This window comes from Malaclemys terrapin, chromosome 1 (genome assembly GCF_027887155.1).
Source record: "Malaclemys terrapin pileata isolate rMalTer1 chromosome 1, rMalTer1.hap1, whole genome shotgun sequence".
NCBI lineage: Eukaryota > Metazoa > Chordata > Testudines > Emydidae > Malaclemys > Malaclemys terrapin.
In genome coordinates this window covers 312635706-312659738 of record NC_071505.1, presented here as the reverse complement: position 1 = coordinate 312659738, position 24033 = coordinate 312635706, and the positions used below count along the sequence as shown (strand labels likewise).

At 44.1% G+C, this 24033-nt stretch overlaps 1 protein-coding gene across 1 annotated transcript in view; it reads right to left on the bottom strand.

Annotated features, from left to right (window-relative positions):
• The window catches only part of XPO4 (exportin 4), a 169844-nt gene that overhangs the window by 118502 nt on the left and 27309 nt on the right, over window positions 1-24033 (bottom strand). The window lies entirely within an intron of this gene.

Below are 24033 nucleotides of genomic sequence, written 5' to 3'. Positions count from 1 at the left end.
CTACATTGCTAATAATACTAATACCAAAACACATTTAAGGTAAGGTGAAAGGAAAGGAAGATTAAGGTTCTACTCAATCCTTTTTGCACTGGACTGACGAAGCCCAAACCAAATAATAGCACACACTCTAGTACAGATAAAACCCCACCAACATCACCTAAAACATAATGGACTACTGAAATGTAAACCAAGAGAAATGGGATAAATTACAGCTAAATTCACCAAAAAAAAGTTTAAATCGTGGTACTTCATTTTTCTGAAGGTTTAAATTTAGATTAGAGATTTTAAATGGTATAGTAATCCTGAAAGGTTGAAGAATGTGTAACCTGATTCTTTTAGGAAATGAAATCATTATTAGTGATATGCTACCCTCTAGTGTTTAGAGTCAGCATATTACAAAGAGACTAAATTGGTGCTGAGCACTTATAATCATCCCATACCGAGTTACACAAAACAGAATGATCAAAATGCTTTGCTGTTTGCATGTGATCACGTACGGAGATTTACTGGTACCAATAGCCTTACTTGGTTCTAACAAATATTAAAGCTATCCTAATCAATTAATCTAGCAAAAGGAATTTTCTATCAAATATTTCAATTCAAGGTTCTATTACTTTAGGATGACATGCCATGGCATATTTTCATACCTACATTATAATATTTTCTTGTCATTTTATTACATCCATATTTGTAGAAATGACAGACTACAGAAATTTCTAGGGTATTTTTTTCCCTTTTAAAATCTCAGTAGAAAAAATATTAGTACTTAAATATTTTTTTTTTTTTTTTTTGGTTACAAGCAGGAGTAGCACCTTAAAATTGAATCAGAATCTGCTTACTAAACTATCTATTGGAGTAGGTATCAGCTGTTCTAACTGAAAACTCAAACCCACCTCAATAATTATCCTCTGTAAAAAGTGTATTTATTACTCCTATATCCATTATAGTGGAGCAAAAGATCTTCTAGAGTTGAGCGTCACTTTGCTCAAAAGTTGACTATTCTAAGCCTCTAAAATCTACATGCTTAGTCTGCCTTGAAATTTGCTGTTTCATGAAATTTGCTGGTGGGAAGGGTTAGTGAGCAAATTTGGGGCTATTTGAGCAATGGATTTCTAAAATACAGTCCCTCCAAAAAATTAGATGTTTACAAAATAATCAAAATTACTTCTCAAACTGATCTCAGCCACTTGGGATTTATCTCAGCTAGCGCATGGCACCCTTTTAGGGAAAAACATTATTGAAAAAGTTACGAGTAAAGTTCTTAACTCCAGGTTGGCATGAACTACACTGATGCATCTAAAAATGAAGTGCACATGTGCAGCAAGACTAGGGCTCTGTTAAAGGTAGAGGGTTTGTATGAAGTCCGAGAAGCTGGGTGGCTTAAGGCACAATGCTGTGGTCACTGCAGGAGAGGTTATTCACCTTGTAGTAACTGGAGTTCTTCTAGATGCATTGTACCTATGCACTAGTTCACTTCAAGTTGTGCATACACTTGAGATCCAAGAATTCTTCCTAGCAGTGTCCACTTACTCTGTGCAAGTGTTCTTGCTCTCCTTGTGCTCCACACTGAGTGTACAGGGGGGCTGCACTAGACCACTGCCATCTCAGCTCCTTCATCACCAAAAGTCCGGAGACTGGGATCTGAGGCAGGGGGAAAGAGGATAGTCAGCACACTAAAAATAGGGACAACACACCTCGAAGAACTCCAGTTACTACAAGGTAACCGCTCCTTCTTCAAGTGGTTGTCCCTATTCATAGCACACTTCAGGTGATTCAGAGGCAGTGACCCCGCTTATGGAGATGGGTGCCCAGAGCATTGCCCAAGTGCTGATTGAAGGACTGCTCTCTGCTTAGGGAGGCATCTAAGGCAGCTGCCTGTACCAAAGCATAGTGGACTTTGTGAAGACATGGACCGAGCCCAATGTCACCCCCTGCAGATGTCAATGATTGGAACATTCTTGCAAGATGCTATCAAGGTTGCCTGGGTTCTTGTTCTCGTTGAGCATGCTCTCATGCTGCCCTCGAGAGACCTTGTTCACCTCATGACAGAGTATTTTGCAGTCAGAGATCCATTTTGACCTTCGCGGAGCAGAAATCGCCTCCCCTTTCTTTCCACAAATGAGATAGCTTTGATGACTTCCAAAGCAGCCTAGTCCTCTGAAGGTAAATGGCCAGGGTCCTACACACATTCAAGGTGTAGGACACATGGCTTAGGCTAGGACACAGGTAAGTTAATGCTCTGAATGTCCAATACCGCCTTAGGGAGGAACTTTGAGTGCAACCTCAGACACCTTGTCCTTGTGGAAGATCAAGGCGAGGAGGGGTGTCCACCATAAGCGCCCCCTAACGAGATCATGACCAGAAACTCCACCTTCACGGAAAGGTGCAGAAGGGAGGATGATGACAATAGTTCGAATGGCGCCCCATAAGAGCCAGTAAGACAAGATGAAGTCCCAAACCAGTGCAGGAGTCATCACTGGTGGAAAACCCTCACTATTCCCCCTCAGAAACCAGAACATAACCTAGTGCGAAAAGATAGTACGGCTGTCCACTAAGGAATGAAATGTGCTGACAACAGCTAAGAGCACCCTAAGGGAGTTAAGGGATAATCCTGTGGACTTCAGGGATTGCAGGAAATCCACCACATCAGCAGGTCTCAGTCAGCAACGGGGAAACTCCCCGCTGGTCATGCCAGACTTTGAGATGTAGCACTTCCTGGTGGAGTTTTTCCTGCTGCTACTCCATATGGCCTGCATGCTTGCCAAGTAACAGCTCTCTAGATCTAACACCCATCCAAATACCATGCTGTCATAAGGATGGGTCAAGATGGGTAGTCTTTTCTCTTGTCCTGGGTCAGGGGATCCCATACAAGGAGGCAGCTGATTGGAGGTCAGGCCATCAGCTGAAGCATCACGGAGGACCAAAAATGTCACAGCCATCATGGAGCTATGAGAATGATCTATACCTTGTCCTGCTTGATCTTCCACAGGACCCTCAGTAGCGGAAGACGGCAAAGGGGTGCTCTTACCATTCTCAGGTTGATGTACGGGGGGTTCTTCCTATTCAGAATCCAACTATGTTCTCAAAGACTTGTCCACGAGGAACATGTTAAGGCTGATCTCCGGCAATTTCTTTGTCCTTCAAGGAAAAAAACGGCAAATACTGCATCTGGATGGAATATGGGTTTCTCCCAGGCAGTACAAACAGGAGTCATGGTCATCATTTACCATGAAGCAGTGTAGACAGACTACACAGTTCTTAATACTGGGGCTCTTTGTCATGCTGTCCCTTCCCCACTGGACGAAACAAATGGAGTGGGTGGATGAAGAAATGCACACCAAAAATGGGGGGCGAGGGGGCTCAGTGGAGGAAGCACCCTTAAGAGCAACGAAAAGCAAGCCTAACTGAACTGAACAGAAATAGCTATCTCTAACTATCTACAGGTAAACTTCAGGAGAGCACAGCAAATACTGGGGCTCCATCTAGGACAACAAGCAGTGAGAAAGAACTTAGATGGTGGCAATCCGGCACAATCCCTTGTATCCTCAGTATGGTGCACAAGAAGAGCAAGGGCGCATGCGCAAACCAAGTGGATGCTGCTAGTAAGAAGTCTTTGGTCTCAGGTGCAAGCACACCCAAAGTGCACTACACATAGGGACAAGCTCTCGAAAACCTGAGCTACACCCATGCACTGCGAGTTTGAGCTCTACCCTTGGCAGCTTTCAAATAATGAGCTAGACATGTTCTTCGCTCTCTGCCTGCATTCTACAGGGAATTTTTTGGGAAGTCTTGCTCTGAGACCAGGGATTTGGGAGGGTACAGCATGAGGGCTCTGCCCCTTTGCCAACCTTTGCCCCTGAGGGCTGCTCTGGCACAGCTATTGAGGGGCCAGCATATCCTTAGATATTGACCCTTATTAGTACCAGGGATCACTCAAAATGTTACGTTTTTAAAAACCCAATGGGATGGCTAGAGCTTTGATGAAGACCTTGGTTTCCAGAAAAGTAGTTTTTCTTCTATGACATCTTGACAAATAAGGGATCGCCCTAAAAATGGACCTTTGTGCTCTGGGAATTCAGAAGGGCTGACAAGACAGAACTATAAACAGGGAGAAGGGGAAGTGGAGCAATCTATACCTTCCCCCTCTCTTCCTCCTCTTCTACAAATATTGAGAGCTTGTCCCTATGCATACTGCACATCACCCAACAATTCTTCCATGGCTATTTCACTAGGCTGAGGGAGTGACTCCAGAGTTGTTCTTTCTGCCACTGGTCTCCAGTCAGAGGAGGAATAACAGAATTCCCCTCCTGCCTCCATCAGTGAGGAAGGGACTTCCCTTCAGATGCTATGGCTTCTAGAGAAAAAGGGGAGGTCAGAGCAGTGCAAGGGAGCATGGGGAGGAAAAAATGAGGTGGTCACAGCTGTGCAGTGGAGGAATCTAGAAAATTTCAGCTATACCCACAAACCAACCTCCCCATAGCCACACATACCCAGTTTGTCTCCCCTTCAAAACATGCCCCAAAGTGCTAAAACCAGGATGGGGGGCTGGGAATGAGCTTTGTGCATGAAATAGGTACCCAGTGCTGAGAGGGGGTGGACAGTTAAGGACAGGCATGCTCAGAGAACGGCACAGGTGATGAAACCTTTTTTGGGGGGGACGGGGGGGAGGGAATTAGAACACCGCATTGAAATTAATGGAGCAGTTCACATTTCTCAGAGCTATTGTTTCAGGCTGTATTCATCTTCATAGGGTATTCTCATTCAGCTAAGCACATCTCACGGAGATCACCTCTCTGAACTGTTTATGCTGCACATGGATATGTATAACCCCTTCCTCACCTCCCCATGGCATCTCCAAGCTTATGAGGCCAGGAAGAGGGTGGAGCTCGTGTGTGTGTGTGAGGGGTGGTCTCAGAGGAGCAGGGAGGGATGTGGGGGAATGGTCAAAGGAATGGACATGGATGGAGGGAATGTTCGAGGAGTTACACAAGTGGGGGGAAATCTGCAAAGTTGGGAGGGGAACCTCAAACTAGTAAGAGAGAAAAGGTGGGGGTGCTGGAACAGTGCAGGGGACAGATGTGTAGTGTGAGGTGTGGGGGCTTCAGCTCTGTCCAACAAAACCACCCCAGACTCCCCCATTTCTGTCCCCCCTTCAAATCATATGCCCACTGACTATATCAATCACTGTACTGTAACTGCTTTCTATTCCCATATCCTCAATCTGTGGGGTCCTCATCAATGTCTGTTTCTCTGTGGGAGGAGGATCAGTCTGTGCTGGACAGGCAATGAAGGGACCAACATGGACCCAGGGTCTTCTCTGGCCACCTTAATCAGGCCAAGAACCCAGAGGTAGCAGAGGGGGAACATGGAGGTACTGAGAGAAGTTTAAAAAGAACCAAAGAACAAAACCAAAAACAACCAAGAAAATTAACTGCCCCAAAACTTTGTTAATGCAGAGGTAAGGTTGTGTCCAGTAATGTCTTGTGCCCTTCCAGAACGCTGAGTTCATTTATACTCAAACCTCTGAAAAACAGGAAATGAAAAATTACAGTAAGGCAAACTTCTGAAAACCAGAAATACAGAATTAAGGTACACACCATCCTTGCAATGCAACCTTAACTCTTCCCTCTGAGAGATGGCCCAATATGCCTATAACTAAAGCTAAGATTTTGTCACAAGTATTTTTAGTAAAAATCATGGACAGATTCATGACTTTTACTAAAAATATGCATGACAAAATGGGGAGCTGTGGGGTTCCCACTCCGCCCCAGGGTGCTCCCAGGGCACCCCGGCTGCCCGTGGTGGCTCCGAGCTCTCGGAGCACCCCACCCACCCGTGAGTACAGGGCCCCGCAGTTCCCAGCCACCACGGGCGATGGGGGGACCCTGCAGCTCCCAGGCACTGATGGCTCAAGTCATGGAGGTCTCTGGAAAGTCACTTCCGTGACAAAATTTTAGTCCTACCTATAACACAAATACTAGCATCCTACCCTTACAGATGCTACAGAACACTCTGAGAACTGAGCACATGAGCACCTTCTCTATGCCAAGGCAAAACTCTGGTTTAGGTCAGGCATAGCAAACAGGAGCTACCTGCACCCAACCTACACTCTAATACTAAGCCTCCTCCACGCTCATCGTCCCAAATATGCAAAATGTTACCACCCCTTCACCCTTTCCTTGCGGACTTCTTCTAACACAGTGCCTTCACTAGCCCCCCACTAAGCCCCGGAGACCAGTCATGTATTCCACTACACTGCTGACAATCACCATGATAAAACTTGCCTGTCTGCTAATACTGATGCAACCTACAGACCTCAGTGCTGAAATGAGGCGTGCTTAATCCCTCAAGGCAGATATGGACCTCTTCTGATAGCACAATGACAACTCTACCAATCTACTCCAAATAATCCCTCCACCCTTCAATACAGCACCACTGGGCAACCTTATCTCTGCATTAACAAAGTTTTTACTCAGTTAATTATAATGCACAGTGTAATTACATGCATTAACCTCATTAGGCTCTCAAATCTGGCCTACTTTAAAGGTGCTGCTTTTTTTTTTTTAATTTATTTTAAATCCTCACTGTATGGCTGAGAAATTTTAGATCACTCATAATATTATTTTTGTATGCTCTGCACCGCATCACCACGAGAGGGAGCTTAAAGATAAGTAACTCTAGACTGAAAGCTACTATATGAAAATAACAGGGTTTCTGGTACACAAATAAAAAAATATTAAGTTTCAGTTATATGTCAAATCTAAGAAGAAAATCAGTGTATGCAAATTCCATTGGTATTAAAAAGAATATAGACTGTCTTATGTCTGAGATTTTGCCACTTTATTTGACTGCTGTTAACTTTTTTTGGACAGAGAAACTGGAACTGCTTAAGACATCAACAGCAGCACAGGAATCACAATCTGACTGATGACATAGGACTACACCCGTGAATAAAGATTATTCACATGAGGATTGCAGGACAGTGACCATTAATTTTCTTTACAATTTGTTCAACTTTTCAAAAGTTTTACAGCAACAAAACAATGAATAAATCAATGAGGTGACATGTGAAAGCTGCCACTTTGGCAGATTAGTAACTAACAGACTAACTTTTTAAACTATGAGCCTGGACATGTAATCAGAAAGAAGACACTTTCATCCCACCTTTATATCCCAGAGTTTCTAGAAAAACTAATTCTTCCGTCTCAGTCATATCCAACTACCACTGGTGGGGAAAATCTGAATGGAGGGCAGGAACAGATGGAGTACAAACGTTTGAGGGAAAACAGCAGCAGAGCAGAGTAGCATGTGTTGAAGGATTTAAATTCAACACAGGCTTGTAGAAATGCAATATCTTCACACTTCTTCTGGGACAATCCTTGGCAGTGGCTGCTGGGACTGTTCTGGGATTTGAATGGGTGAGAAAAGAAGGAAAAGGGAAGAAACTGTCTTTTCTTTCCTCTCCAATTTGCCAACTTCCATTAACAGATCACAAGTACTTTTGCTGGAGATGTCATATGGATGAGCTTAACCGCCAGCATAATGAAAAATGCTGATTATGAAGAGCAACAAAAACACCATACGAATCTTGTGACAAGACACAGAATATGTGCAGATAGAAACTCCTGTGTCCCCCTACTCCATCAAAAAAACCAAACTTCAAAACAAGAAAACTTCTTCACATTAGGACAGGGACAATACTGGAGTTTTTTAGCAGTTGATCAGCCTGGTAAAGCCAGAGGAAATTCTGATAATCAGAGTCATAGGACTGGAAGGGACCTCGAGTGGTCATCTAGGTCCAGTCCCCTGCCCTCATGGCATCTCAAGGTATAGCACATATATATTTTTAGGCAGTACAAGTTGGCTTAGATTTTCATAGGAAACCTGAATATGTATGGAAAATTACTACAGGTGCTAACCAAGAGTACTGTGGCTACTCTACATGACTTCATTTGACACAAAGTCAATTTTTATATTCAAGCTAATAACCTGCACACGTTCCTCATGCTCATCTACACCACCAAAAACATTTCAAAAGAAGGACCATGAGGTTACTGAAAGTAGACCAGGTGAGAAGAAAAAGCGAGGGGCCTATTCAGATGGAAGATCTGCTTGATTAGCCTACCACTAGATCCATTTCACAGACTTTCATGTTATCCTACATTTGACATTTAGCTTCTGTACAAAACCAAAATCAAATAAATAACGTAAAGCATCTCCTCAAAAAGTAGGCTATGTAAGACTATAACAATGTTACAACAATGAGCTCAAGTTTAAAAATTACATTATGGAGTCACTGGTTGTAGCTCCATAGAAAGTCTATGTTTTATCACATCTGCACTTAAATGTGATTAAAAAACCCACCACCCAAAAGTCACAGAGATAGTAACTTTTATATTGAAATAGATTTGGTATGGATTCCAAATTGCTGATAGCACTACAGCTAAAGTTAATGACTCAATCATAATTAGTACATGGCCTAACACCAGAAATAACTCCTACTAACTAACCAAAAAGCTATTTTAAAGGCAATGCTAAGTTCCATATTTTTAACAGAAGTATTATGATTTAAGATTACTATTGTGCTTCATCACATCCAGGTTGTGTGTATGCTCATTAACACACCCTGCCATGTTGCTGCTTCTTTACAAATATATTGTCAGACTTATCTATAGTATATATGAATAGATAGGAAATGTGTCACCTCAGACTGCTATTGTGTACTCCCCTCAAACTGAACAAGGTCAGTTCTTGTATAAAAGATCAAACAAAAAACAGTTCTGCAGGAAGCGATGTTAGCAGTTCAACAAATAGCACTTTCCCCTAGTCTGTGCCCCAACATGGAATTAAGGGCACTCTGCTGTTTGAAGTGTTTCCAGTCAGAAAATTTATTTATTTATTTGCAGGAATAATGCTGCTAGCTTGGGTGTCATATGCAAACTTCAATTTGAATAACTGCATTGTGCCTATCTACATTTCTCCTAAAGTTTTAATCAGAGAGAATATTCTTCAGTTATAATTATAATAATTAATGGAGATATCCCATCTCCTAGAACTGGAAGGGACCTTGAAAGGTCATCGAGTCCAGCCCCCTGCCTTCACTAGCAGGACCAAGTACTGATTTTGCCCCAGACCCCCAAGTGGCCCCCTCAAGGATTGAACTCACAACCCTGTGTTTAGCAGACCAATGCTCAAACCACTGAGCTATATGAGACAATGACCATGAGATGGTCAAGTTCAGGACCCTGACACAAGGAAGAAAGGAGAGCAGCAAAATACGGACCCTGGACTTCAGAAAAGCAGACATTGACACCCTCGGGGAACTGATGGGCAGGATCCTCTGGGAGAATAACATGAGGGGGAAAGGAGTCCAGGAGAGCTGGCTGTATTTTAAAGAAACCTTGTTGAGGTTCCAGGAACAAACCATCCCGATGTGTAGAAAGAATAGTAAATATGGCAGGCGACCAGCTTGGCTTAACAGTGAAATCCTTGTTGATCTTAAAACACAAAGAAGAAGCTTACAAGAAGTGGAAGATTTGACAAATGACCAGGGAGGAGTATAAAAGTATTGCTCAGGCATGCAGGAGTGAAATCAGGAAGGCCAAATCACACTTGGCGTTGCAGCTAGCAAGAGATGTTAAGAGTAACAAGAAGGGTTCCTTCAGGTATGTTAGCAACAAAAAGGTGGTCAAGGAAAGTGTGGGCCCCTTACTGACTGAGGGAGGCAGCCTAGTGACAGAGGATGTGGAAAAAGCTCATGTACTCAATGCTTTTTTTGCCTCTGTCTTCACGAACAAGGTCAGCTCCCAGACTACTGAACTGGGCAGTACAGCATGGGGAGGAGGTAACCAGCCCTCTGTGGAGAAAGAAGTGGTTCAGGACTATTTAGAAAAGCTGGACGAGCACAAGTCTATGGGGCCAGATGCTCTGCATCCGAGGGTGCTAAAGGAGTTAGCGGATGTGATTGCAGAGCCATTGGCCATTATCTTTGAAAACTCATGGCGATTGAAGGAGGTCCCGGATGACTGGAAAAAGGCTAAAGTAGTGCCCATCTTTAAAAAAGGGAAGGAGGAGGATCCGGGGAACTACAGGCCAGTCAGCCTCACCTCAGTCCCTAGAAAAATCATGGAGCAAGTCCTCAAGGAATCAATTTTGATGCACTTAGAGGAGAGGAAAGTGATCAGGAACAGTCAGAATGGATTCACTAAGGGCAAGTCATGCCTGACTAACCTAATTGCCTTCTATGAGGAGATAACTGGGTCTGTGGATGAGGGGAAAGCAATGGACGTGTTATTCCTTGACTTTAGCAAAGCTTTAGATAAGGTCTCCCATAGTATTCTTATCAGCAAGTTAAAGAAGTATGGGCTGGATGAATGGACTACAAGGTGGATAGAAAGCTGGCTAGCTCGTCGGGCTCAATGGGTAGTGATCAATGGCTCCATGTCTAGTAGGCAGCCAGTATCAAGCGGAGTGCCCCAAAGGTCGGTCATGGGGCCAGTTTTGTTCAATATCATCATTAATGATCTGGAGGATGGCGTGGTCTGCACCCTCATGCAAGTTTGCAGATGATACTAAACTGGGAGGTGTGGTAGATATGCTGGAGGGTAGGGATAGGATACAGAGGGACCAAGACAAATTAGAGGATTGGGCCAAAAGAAAGCTGATGAGGTTCAACAAGGTCAAGTGCAGAGTCCTGCACTTAGGACGGAAGAATCCCATGCACTGCTACACACTAGCGACCGAGTGGCTAGGCAGCAGTTCTGCAGAAAAGGACCTAGGGGTTGCAGTGAATGAGAAGCTGGATATGAGTCAACAGTGTGCCCTTGTTGCCACGAAGACTAATAGCATTATGGACTGTATAAGCAGGGGCATTGCCAGCAGATTGAGGGATGTGATCATTCCCCTCTATTCAACATGGTGAGGCCTCATCTGGAGTACTGTGCCAGTTTTGGGCCACACACTACAAGAAGGTTGTGGAAAAATTGGAAAGAGTCCAGCGGAGGGCAACAAAAATGATTAGGGGGCTGGAGCACATGAATTATGAGGAGAGGCTGGGAGAACTAGGATTGTTTAGTCTGCAGAAGAGAAGAATGAGGGGGGATTTGATAGCTGCTTTCAACTACCTGAAAGGGGATTCCAAAGAGGATGGATCTAGACGTTCTCAGTGGTACCAGATGACAGAACAAGGAGTAATGATCTCAAGTTGTAGTAGGGGAGGTTTAGGTTGGATATTAGGGAAAAAAATTTCACTAGGAAGGTGGTGAAGCACTGGAATGGGTTACCTAGGGAGGTGGTGGAATCTCCTTCCTTAGAAGTTTTTAAGGTCAGGCTTGACAAAGCACTGGTTGGGATGATTTAGTTGAGGATTGATCCTGTTTTGAGCAGGGGGTAGGACGAGATGACCTCCTAACATCCCTTCCAACACTGATATTCTATGATTCTATATATATTTATTTAAGCAATTATATAGTTTAATTTATATTTATTCAGATTTTTAATTTTTACATTTTTATGATGTTAAGAAATGCACCATCCACCATTTTCTATTTACTGGATGATTAATTTGTTTCTTGTGATTTGTGTCAAGTTCTATTTGGATGAAAATTCAGAATTACAAATGCACAAACAGCATTTTAATTATTGTAATTAAATAAAATAACCTTAGATATGTTAGGTACATAAAAAAGTTAAAACATTTTGCTTTTAAATTTTATTTATTAAACAAAGGAAATATATGTAATTAGTAAATTTAACTAGTTTTTTCTGGTCACCACGTCCTTCAAGATTTTAAACCTAGTAGATCTCAGCCTCTCACACCTGATTTTTATTCGTAGATTGGAAGAGGAAAACAAACTTTCCTGCTTTTTCAAACTCCCAACTGGTTTCTTAACTTTGAATGAACTAGTAATTGAACTGAACTAAGTAGCTGAATTGAAATGAAGGAAATATATTTTCTCTGCCCCCACAGAAGAGGCTTCTCCTGTCAAAAGCTGGTTTAGCACTTCATCAAACACTAGTTCCAGATACATAGCCATTGACTTCATTTTCTTTAAAACTTGGCAGCAAACATATATTAACATTAATCTTACTCTTACTCTTCCCCTTAGCCCATCAAATGGGGTCGAGCCATCATGCAAGCATCCACCATCTTCATCTGTCTGAGGTGGCACTAAGGTCCACCTGCTTACCAGCTTCTTTGATGCAATCCATTCATTGCTTTCTTGGCTTTCCTTGGGGGTCACTTTTCTACCACCCTTTCCTGACACGTCATCTTCACCAGGTCCCCTTCATCCATCCTCTGCACGTGTCCAAACCAGCAAAGTCGCACTTCATAGATTTTTGTCAGCAACATCAGACACTGACTTCCATCCTAATAGATTCTGAAATGAAAGTGCCTCTTTGTGTAACTCCTCTTGTAGCATGAAGACATCTCATTTCAAACATCTGTAGGTACTGAACCTGCCATTTCTTTATTATCCATGTTTCTGCACCGTACAGCATTGCAGGGTTCCCCACTGGTCTATACAGTTGGGCTTTAAGTCTCAGTGGCTTACACTGGTCATATACAACCCCTGAAATATTATTCTACATTCTTGCAGCACTCCCCTATCTATACTGTATCATGTTCCACCTCACCGTCTTCCATGACCCAGGCGTCAAGGTACTTGAACTGGTCAGACTGGTTTAGTCTCACCCCATTAATCTCTACATCCAATTTCCCTGTGGCACCTCTACTAACCCAGAGGACCTCGGTCTTAGTCATGCACATTTTCATCCGATGGCAGCTTAGCTGGTCATACCACTGGTTTACTATTTCCTCTTAGTCTTCTTTTGAGGCTATTCTTATTGCTATGTCATCTGCATCCAGTAGCTTCTCATCTTTTCCTCTTGGGATCTTCCTGCTGACATAGTCTATCAATATGATAAACAGCAGTGGATTTAGGGCCAACCCCTGGTGCAGTCCAACGTTCACTTCAAAGGGACTTGATATTTCAAAACATATTTGGATCACTGTGGTAGGTGATCTATATAGGACATTCATCATAGTGAATAAATCAGACACTCCACGTTTCCTTAGCACTGGTGTGAGCATACTTTGGTCCACTTTATCATATACCTTTCCCATGTCGATAAAAGCCCAGAAGCTATTCTATTAGTACTGTAGCTGCTTCGCTATCCCTCGCTGAAGTACAAACATGGTACCTGTTCCTTGGCCTTTCTTAAAGCAAAACTGTTCTTGTTCAATTCTTTGTTCACTATGACCTCACATTCTTATCAGTCACTGCTTTCCAGGCTCCTGTCTTCCATTCTGTAGGTATGGTCTGCATTCTTTGTTGCTAGACATATGACCTTGCATTTGGGTGTATTAAAACACATTTTGTTTGAATGGACCCAGCATACCAAGTGATCCAGATCATATATCTGCCCTGTCATCCATTATTACTGACACTATCAATCTTTGTGTTTCACCACAAAGTTCATCAGCAATAATTTAATATTTTCTTCAAGATGATTGAAAAAATATTGAACAGGCCTAGAACCCACCCCTGCAGAATCCCACTAACATCACCCCCATTCAGTAATGGCTACAGCATCTCTCCCCTTCCGCCCATTCTTACCAGGACTAGTAAGAGGAACTGTGCTACAGTCCAAGACCCAGAAGCTCCCCATCCCCAAGCACCAACATATGGGGTAGTAGTCCCATCAGCAATCTCCAATAAATGGCCTTAACACCCCTTTAGAGGCATCAGTCCAGAAGTACATGGAACAGAGAAGAGAGAAAACCCAACAGTCCTGTTCTCCCCACGACTAGCATACTGATCAGCACAAAGAGCTGCTTCAGGGCATTGTGCTCCCAATGATTCCCTCAGCACCACCACATAGGGCACCTGATCCATTGACAAGCTCTCAAGAATGGCATAAAAAGGATCCCAGCTCTCTTGGAAAATATAAGTCCAGCACTGGAAGTAGCCTATGGAGTGCATCTTTATAGCACCAGCAGCAAGATGACATCATCAGGACAAGTCTTTATTGAACTTCAGATTTGGGCTATACATCTTCACTTGGCTGTGGGACTAGGTGGTGCAAAGAGAAGGGGAAGTTCTCTTTTAGGAAATAAAAAGATGACCCTGGAATGACATTTAAGTTGCCAAAGTCAAACTGGGTCCTAATAAGAACATCGGAATTCCAATACTAGATTAGACCTATGGTCATTCTATTCTGGTGTCCTCACACCCACAGTTGTCAGTACAGTAACTCCTCACTTAACACTATAGTTATGTTCCTGAAAAATGCACCTTTAAGCAAAACGATGCCCCCATAAGAATTAATGTAAATGGGGGGGGGGTTAGGTTCCAGGGAAATTTTTTCACCAGAGAAGAGACTCTCTCTCTCTCTCTATATATATATATATATATATACACACACACACACACACATACACACACTACAAGTTTTAAACAAACAATTTAATACTGTACACAGCAACGATGATTGTGAAGCTTGGTTGAGGTGGTGAAGTCAGAGGGTGGGATATTTCCCAGGGAATGCCTTAGTGCTAAATGATGAACTAGCACAGGGGCTGGCAACCTTTCAGAAGTGGTGTGCTGAGTCTTCATTTAATCACTCTAATTTAAGGTTTCGCGTGCCAGTAATACATTTTAATGTTTTTAGAAGGTTAGGGTTGTTAATGTAGCCTCACATTCTACAAGGCAGCACAAATGGAGGGAAGGGAGACAGCATGGCAGACAGAAACAGGGACACACATCGTGTGTGTGAGAGAGAGATGCGCATTGCCCCTTTAAGTGTGCTGACTGCACTGTAAGTACATTGCCTTTCTAAGTAGATCAGCAAGTTGAGAGAGTAGCTGCTGCCAGCAAGCTCCCTCCGTCTTGAGCCCTGTCATGTCCTCCCCCCCCCCCCCCCCCGCTCTATAGAGATGGGGTAAGCGGGGGGCAGGAGCAGGGGGGAGGAGGACACATTGGCATTAGCCCCCACCCCCGGCACAGCAAGCAGGAGGCTCCCAGGAGCAACTCCAAGGTAGAGGGCAGGAGCAGCACATGGCAGTGGGGGAAGGGACAGCTAAACTGCAGGTAATTGATAGCCTGCTGGGCAGCTGCCACACAGAGAACTTAGAGGAACGGGGAGCTGATGGGGGGCTGCCCGTCCACCCTGGTTCCAGGCCCCCACCAACTAGCTGCAATGGGCTGCTCTTTCTGCAAGCAGTGGACAAAGCAGGCGGCTGCCAAACAACATTATAAAGGAGCCTGGCGCAACTTTAAATGAGCATGTTCTCTAATTGATCAGCAATGTAACAACGTTAACCGGGACAACTTTAAGTGAGGAGTTATGTACGAGATACTCCTGGGGGAAATCAATAAGACCTATAGAAGACAGTTGTAAAAATAACATGCTCATAAGGAAAGTGTCTTCCTAGCCACAGGTAGCAGCTTATGCCCTGAAATGTAAGGATATATATTTTTCTTATAAACATTTCCCCTAGCTAGAGTAATTCTGGTTGTTTTCATTCTTCATATAAAATGTCTAATTGTTTTTGAAATCCTATTAATTTCTTGCTCTGACAAATAAAGGGGTAGAGAGTCCAATAGGTTAACTACATATGTAAAAAAAAAGTCCTTTGAGGTTTTTAATTTGTTTTTCTAATTTCACTGACTATGCCCCTCCCGTTTTGTACTGATAGAGGGCAAATAAAAGTACCTGATTTAACTTCTCCACATGATTCATTATTTTGTATATCTTTATCATGTTCCCTCTGATTTGTTTTTCTCTAAAATAAATAGTCCTAATCTTCTCATTTTCTCCTCATACAGTAGAGAATTTCCATGTCTACTTATTTTACTCACCTTTCTCTGAACCCCTTTCTGTTTCTAACATAACCTTCTTAGAGATGGAGTGTGAGAAACATTGAACACAGGACTTCCAGGAGAAGGCGTACCAACAATTTACATACCGTATATACTCGTTCATAAGCTGAATTTTTTTAGTAAAAAAGGGAAGCACCAGAGAAGTGGGTCGGCTTATGAACAGGTATAGAGAGGGAGATAAACGAACCGGCTTATGATTGAGTATATACGGTACTATCATTATAAGAAAAAGGGACAGCTCTAACAGAGAAAAATAATAAGACAGTAAATTCAGCAAGGATTAGCTACATAGGCTATAGTCAAAAAACTAAAATAGGAAGTATTTTAAAACAAATAAACAGAATGCAAGTGAAAACAGAAGACAAGATGACTTGTAGCCAGAAGGAACAGAAAGGGGAAAGCACAAATAACACTGGTCTACAATTTTTGAGAGGTCGTCTGCTTCAGAGATAAAATGTGCTATTTATTATGTATTTTGATGTGCTGAATTCAAATATGACAATTAAAACAACTGATTGGCTAGTGTTTCTAAGATATTTAAGTTTTTACATTTTATGGCTATGTATATTGTGTAGATAGTAGAGTTTGAATCATAAATTGTAAACCTAGGTCTTTTCATGTGTTTATGGTTGCTTTACATGATAATATTTCACCTGTCCTGTTTATGTAACACTTTAAAAATCAGCAAAAGGGTTATATAAATAACATTTATTATGAAACAAAAGGCAAAAAACTATTATGTACATAGTTTAGTCCTATTCAGTCTCTACTCGGCGCTTCTTGGCTTGTCTCTTGTATTCATTAAATGGAGCATCTCTTGTCACAGTCCAGCAATAGTCTGCAAGCATTGATGGGCTCCATTTGCCCTGATAGCGTTTTTCCATTGTTGCAATGTCCTGGTGAAATCGCTCGCCATGCTCGTCGCTCACTGCTCCGCAGTTCAGTGGAAAAAAATCTAGACGAGAGTGCAAAAAATGTATCTTTAGTGACATGTTGCAACCAAGGCTTTTGTATGTCTTGAGTAGGTTTTCCACCAACAACCTGTAGTTGTCTGCTTTGTTGTTTCCGAGAAAATTTATTGCCACTAACTGGAAGGCTTTTCATGCCGTCTTTTCCTTGCCATGCAGTGCATGGTCAAATGCATCATCTCAAAGAAGTTCACGAATCTGAGGACCAACAAAGACACCTTCCTTTATCTTAGCTTCACTTAACCTTGGAAATTTTCCACGGAGGTACTTGAAAGCTGCTTGTGTTTTGTCAATGGCCTTGACAAAGTTCTTCATCAGACCCAGCTTGATGTGTAAGGGTGGTAACAAAATCTTCCTTGATTCAACAAGTGGTGGATGCTGAACACTTTTCCTCCCAGGCTCCAATGACTGTCGGAGTGGCCAATCTTTCTTGATGTAGTGGGAATCTCTTGCACGACTATCCCATTCGCAGAGAAAACAGCAGTACTTTGTGTATCCAGTCTGCAGACCAAGCAAGAGAGCAACAACCTTCAAATTGCCACAAAGCTGCCACTGGTGTTGGTCATCGTTTATGAGGGCTGCCATCACACCATCGATGTTGTTGCAGGCTACAAGATCACCTTCCATGAAGAAGAATGGGACAAAATCCTTTTGACCGTCACCCTAACATCACCTGCCAGGAGATTCCACTGCTGTAGTCTGGAACCCAACAGCTCTGCCTTACTCTTGGGTAGTTCCAAATCCCTGACAAGGTCATTCAGTTCACTTTGTGTTATGAAGTGTGGTTCAGAGGAGGAGGATGGGAGAAAATGTGGGTCCTGTGACATTGATGGTTCAGGACCATCCTCTTCCTCGTCTGACTCAAGTGAGAATGATTCTGGTGCATCAGAAACCGGCAGTCCTTCTCCGTGGGATACTGGGCGTATAGCTGATGAAATGTTTGGATAATGCACAGTCCACTTTTTCTTCTTTGACACACCTTTCCCAATTGGAGGCACCATGCAGAAGTAACAATTGCTGGTATGATCTGTTGGCTCTCTCCAAATCATTGGCACTGCAAAAGGCATAGATTTCCTTTTCCTGTTCAACCACTGGCGAAGATTTGTTGCACAAGTGTTGCAGCATATGTGTGGGACCCACCTCTTGTCCTGATCTCCAATTTTGCAGCCAAAATAAAGGTGATAGGCTCTCTTAACCATAGTGGTTATACTGCGCTTTTGTGATGCAAAAGTCACTTCACCACAAACATAGCAGAAGTTATCTGCACTGTTCACACAAGTACGAGGCATCTCTGCTCACTTTGGCTAAACAGAAATGTGTCCCTTTGCAAAATCAAACACTGACAAATAAGAGAGCATGACACTGTATGATTTCTAGAGCTGATATAGGGCAATTTGTTCAGCAGAGTGATGTAAGCTTCGTTATGACTGCATCAAGGGAGGTCTAGGTTGGACATTAGGAAAAAGTTCCTAACTGTCAGGGTGGTTAAACACTGGAACAAATTGCCTAGGGAGGTTGTGGAATCTCCGTCTCTGGAGATATTTAAGAGTAGGTTAGATAAATGTCTATCAGGGATGGTCTAGACAGTATTTGGTCCTGCCATGCGGGCAGGGGACTGGACTCGATGACCTCTCGAGGTCCCTTCCAGTCCTATAATCTATGAATCTATGAATCCGTGATGTCTAGGAATAACATGGTGCAATTCATATCATGTATGACGCAATACCAGCTTCAGATTGCATCATTCATTGTTTTGCCTAAAAAGCAAGTACTGTCCAAACCCAGTCATAGATTTATTCATAGAGCCAGTCAAAGATGTATTTTAGTCATTTCTGGTTTAAATTGAGATCCCTTCCCTTTATAACTCACTTATCCTCTGCCATTCCCAAGTCAAGGGTCGTATATACTGACCCAATAGCATATCTTGAAAACTAGAGCCAAACAACAATTTTAAGCATCATTTTCATTCTCAGTGACCCAGAATTAGTAGAGTTTGACTACATTTATTTCAGAAGCATTTTGGCTGTAGAGCAGTGTAATTGCACTAATACCAGGAAGAGGCAGATCTATGTGATTGGGGTCTCCCTACTAAGAAGAATAGACAGACCTGATCCTGAGACCAGAAGGGTGTGCAGTCTGCCAGGAGCTAAAATACAGGGTGTGAACCTGAGGCTGAAGAGGGTTTTAATGGGATCAGAACAGACTTCACTGATTGTCCTTCATGTGAGAAGAGGAGGTTACTCACCCTGTGCAGTAACTGATGTTCTTCGAGATGAGTGTCCCTGTGGGTGCTCCACTCTAGGTGTTGATGCGTCCCTGCGCCTTCACTCGGAGACTTTTCGTAGCAGTACTCGTACTGGCCACACATGCGCAGAGGCTGCCCCCCGCAGTGAGTCTAGGATAATAGTGCGCATGCGTGGCCAATCTCCTCAGTTCCTTCTCTACAACGGAGGCTACCCCAACTACGAAGTAGAGGGGAGGAGGGTGGGTAGTGGAGCACCCACAGGGACACTCATCTCGAAGAACGTCAGTTACTGCACAGGGTGAGTAACCTCCTCTTCTTCTTCGAGAGATGTCCCTGTGGGTGCTCCACTCTAGGTGACTTAAAAGCCGTGTATCTTAAGGAGGTAGGGACTTCGGATCTGATAGGAATGCCATTGATAGTACAGCCCTGCCCAAACGTATATCAGATAGAGGGCCTTGAGTAAGGGCATAGTGTTTAACAAATGTGTGCTCAGAGGACCAGGTAGCTGCTTTACAGATATCAGCCAGGGGAACTTTGCGTAAGAATGGGCTACAGAGGCAGCCATAGATCTAGTGGAGTGTGTTCTGATGCCGTCTGGAGGTGTAACTTTCTTCATCTGATAGCACAACCGGATGCACTGAGAAATCCAGTTCGAAAGTCTCTGGGTAGAAATAGGTGTACCTCTGGAACGCTCCGCGATGGAAACAAAAAGTCTGGAAGAATTTCTAAAAGGTTTGGTTCTACCCAAATAGAAGGACAAGGCCCTGCGTACGTCTATTGTATGCATTGAGGCTTCGAACGAGTTCGCATGTGGCTTCGGGAAAAAGGTTGGTAAGTGAATCGGCTCATTAATGTGGAACGAGGAGTGTACTTTAGGAAGAAAATTGGGGTGTAACCTGAGGGTAACCTTGTCTTTGAAAAATATCGTATATGGTGGGTCTGCCATGAGAGCTGCTATTTCTCCTGCCCGCCTGGCGGAGGTAATTGCCACTAAAAATGCTGTTTTCATCGAAAGGTGTAAAAGGGAACACGTGGCTAGGGGTTCAAATGGTTGTTGGGTTAGGCAAGAGAGAACTAGATGAAGGTCCCACGGGGTGGTGGGTGGTTTTATGTCTGGGTATAGGGTTTGGAGTCCCTTGAGGAAGCGCTTGGTGATAGGATGAGGAAATACGGAAGTACCATCAATTTTGTCATGAAAAGTTGTAATAGCAGCTAAATGGACCCTGATGGAATTGGAAGAAAGGCCGGATTGCTTAAGGTCCAATAGGTACTCAAGTATGAGCTGAAGAGGAGCTGACGTGGGACTAAATTGTTTAGTTGAACACCAGTGTGTGAATCGTTTCCACTTACATAGATAGGTGGTGCGAGTAGATTGCGTTCTGCTATGCAGGAGCACTCTTTGAACTTGTTCAGAACAATCTAGTTCATTTTGGGAGAACCACGTAGGAACCATGCTTTGAGGTGGAGCATGGATAAGTTGGGGTGGAGAAAACGGCCGTGTTGTTGTTGATAGGAGGTTCGGAATGAGAGGCAAGGGGATTGGTGGTCGAATGGACATTTTGGTGAGAAACAGAAACCAGGGCTGTCTGGGCCATGATGGGGCAATTAGGATCACCTTGGCGCCATCTGTTCGTATTTTTATCAGGACCCTGTTCAGAACCGGTATCGGGGGAAACGCATACAGTAAGTTTTGGTGCCATGGGATCATGAATGCGTCTCCCAAGGAATGTTTGCCTAGCCCTGCTCTGGAGCAAAAATTGGGACATTTCTTGTTTTTTGCAGTTGCAAAGAGGTCTATTGCTGGGTAGCCCCAAATGCGAAATATGTTGCGAATGGTGTGCTCGTTTAATTCCCATTCGTGATCCCACGGGAAACGTCTGCTTAGTTCGTCCGCTGTGGTATTCATCACTCCAGGAAGGTAGGCTGCTGATACCCGGATGTTGTTTGCAGTGCATCAGTTCCAGAGTTTCATAACCTCTGTGCACAGAGACTGGGATCGAGCTCCCCCCTGCCTGTTCAGGTAGAACATGCATGCAATATTGTCTGTCATTATGCGTACGTGTTGGTTCTTGATCAGTGGTAGGAATTGACGGCACGCATTGCGAATGGCTCGAAGTTCTAGGACATTTATATGGAGAGAGGTCTCGGTTGAAGACCAGAGCCCCTGGGCTGTGTGGTGAGACATGTGTGCACCCCATCCTGTCAGAGATGCATCGGTCGTCAGTATGAGGGATGGAGCCTGCTGAAGAAAGGGGACTCCAGAGCAGAGGTTGGAGTGAATTGTCCACCACTGTAGAGAATCTTTGACTCGGGCAGGTATGGAGAGAGTCTTGTTTAGAGGGTGCACATTCGGTCTGTACACCGTGGCCAACCACGCTTGGAAGCACCTCATATATAGACGTGCATTTTGAACGACGGAGGTGCATGAGGCCATGTGACCTAGTATTTGTAGGCAGTCCCGGACAGTCACCTGGGGACTGTTGCAAATCCTTGTGGCTAGTTGACTTATAGAATTGAAGCGGGCTGGTGGGAGAGATGCCAACCCCGTCTGGGAGTCGAGGTATGCCCCTATGAACTCCAGATGTTGGGTGGGGTATAATGTGGATTTGTTTTTGTTTACTTGCAGGCCTAAAGATAGGAAACAATCGATGGTAAGCCGTATGGATCGGAGAGCTTCGAACGTTGAAGCTTTGAGGAGGCAATCGTCTAGGTAAGGAAATTTACGACCCCTTGTTTTCTGAGGTAGGCTGTAACTACGGCTAGGATCTTGGAAAAAACACGGGGGGCCGTGGACAGTCCGAAAGGGAGAACCCTGTATTGGAAATGTGTGGAGCCGAGAGTAAAGCGTAGGAATCGTCTGTGGGACGGGTGTATAGTCACTTGAAAATAGGCATCCTGTAGGTCGAGGGCTGAAAACCAGTCGCCCTGCTCCAGCGCTGGGATTATAGTGGTGAGAGTGACCATCTTGAACTTTTGCTTTTTGACTAATTTGTTGAGTCGCCTGAGGTCGAGGATTGGTCACCATCCCCCATTTTTCTTCCCTGTTAAGAAATAATGGGAGTAAAAACCCTTCCCTCTGTGTCGTTCTGGCACAGTTTCTACTGCTCCCAGTTGAAGGAGATGCTGCACTTCTTGGAAGAGTAGTTGCTCGTGAGATGGGTCCCTGAAGAGGGACGGGGAGGGTGGGTGGGTGGGAGAGGAAGGGGATGGCGTATCCAATTGTAACTACCTCTATGACCCATTTGTCGGATGTAATTTTCTGCCATTGATGAGAGAATGGTCGTAGGCGGTGTCCAAAGATAGGTGTGCCAGCTGAAGTGGGAACGCTGTTTTCTAAACCCTCGACCAATGCTTCAAATCTGCCTATTAGTTGGAGGGGGTTGCAGCGCCCCTGTAGAATTAGGACGACGATGCTGGAATCTTGGTCTTTGGCGTTGTTGTTGCTGTTGTTGTTCCTGTGGTCTATAGGAGTGTTGTGAAAATGTGGGGTAGCGTGGTCGGTGATAAGGTTGATATCTATATTGTCGTCTTCTGGTCGCAGGTGGCTGGAGGCCTAGAGACCGGAGAGTTGCTCTTGCGTCCTTCATCGAATGCAGCATGTCGTTTGTGGTGGAGGCAAAAAGTTTTTCCCCGTCGAAGGGAAGATCTTCAATGGTGCTCTGGACCTCTCGAGGGAAGAAGGAGGAAGAGAGCCATGAGCCCCGTCGCATGACCACTGCTGTGGCGGTCGACCTTGCTGCAGTGTTAGCTACATCGAGGGCCGCTTGGAGAGCGATGCGTGATATGGTTTGTCCCTCGGAAACCAGAGCTGTGAATTGTTGTTTCTTCTGTTCTGGGATGTGATCAATAAAATCCATGAATTTATTATAGTTTTTGTGGTCATATTTTGCAAGGACTGCGGTATAATTAGCTATGCGAAATTGTAGCGTCGAGGATGCATATACTTTACGGCCGAAGAGGTCCAGGCGTTTACTGTCCTTGTTGGCTGGGGTGGAGTGGGCGTACTGTTGTTTGGCCCTCTGGTTTGCTGCGTCCACTACCAATGAGTTTGGCGCTGGATGGGTAAAAAGGAATTCAGAGCCCTTTGAAGGAATGAAGTACTTCCTGTCCGCTTGTTTACAAGTAGGTAGGCTAATGGCTGGATTCTGCCAGATGGATTTAGCGGGTTCTAAAAGGGCTATGTTGATTGGTAATGCCACTCTAGAGGAAGAAGAGGGCTGCAAAATGTCTGTTAGTTCATGCCGTTGTTCAGTGACTTCCTCTAAGTTAATTTTCAAGTCACCTGCAGCTCTTTTAAAGAGGTCTTGGAATTTGGCATAGTCATCCGACGGGGTTGGAGGAAGGGGAAGTAAGGCTTCCTCAAGCGTTACGTCGGACTCTGCTGGAATAGGAGCAGGACTCAGTTGCTCCTGGGAGTGTGACGGTGCTGCCTGGTATCTTATGTCACTGGCAGGTCCGTCACGAGGCAGTGCTAAACCGGTGTTGCGCCTGGTCGAAGTGCCGTAGCGCATGTGTTCTCGGGGGTACGATGCCCATGGTGCCCAACATTGCCAAGGTGGTGGGTAGGGCATAGGTGTTGCCATCCAAAGGTTCACTCCCCATGGGGCAGGATACTGAGGACAAGCTGAGGTAGTTTTTTTGTAATCCCTGTTGATCTGGGTCTAGGAGTCTTGATATGGAGAAAAAACTGCCTGTGGATCAGTTTCCTCCTCACTGGAGGAAGGTTGTTCTGATCCTGAATCCAGCATTGGAGAAAAACAGGCATTTATCAGGGGAGACTGCAGAATAGGTGAGACCAATAGATCTGCTGTCTGAGTGAATTGAAAAGGTGAGGCTCCTGCATGAGGTGAAAGCTGCGGAGGAGGAAGTTGCCCTGAGGGAACATTCCTCTGAGCAGGGGTTTTTCCTTTGATCTCCCTGTCAGCCTGTGCTGCGA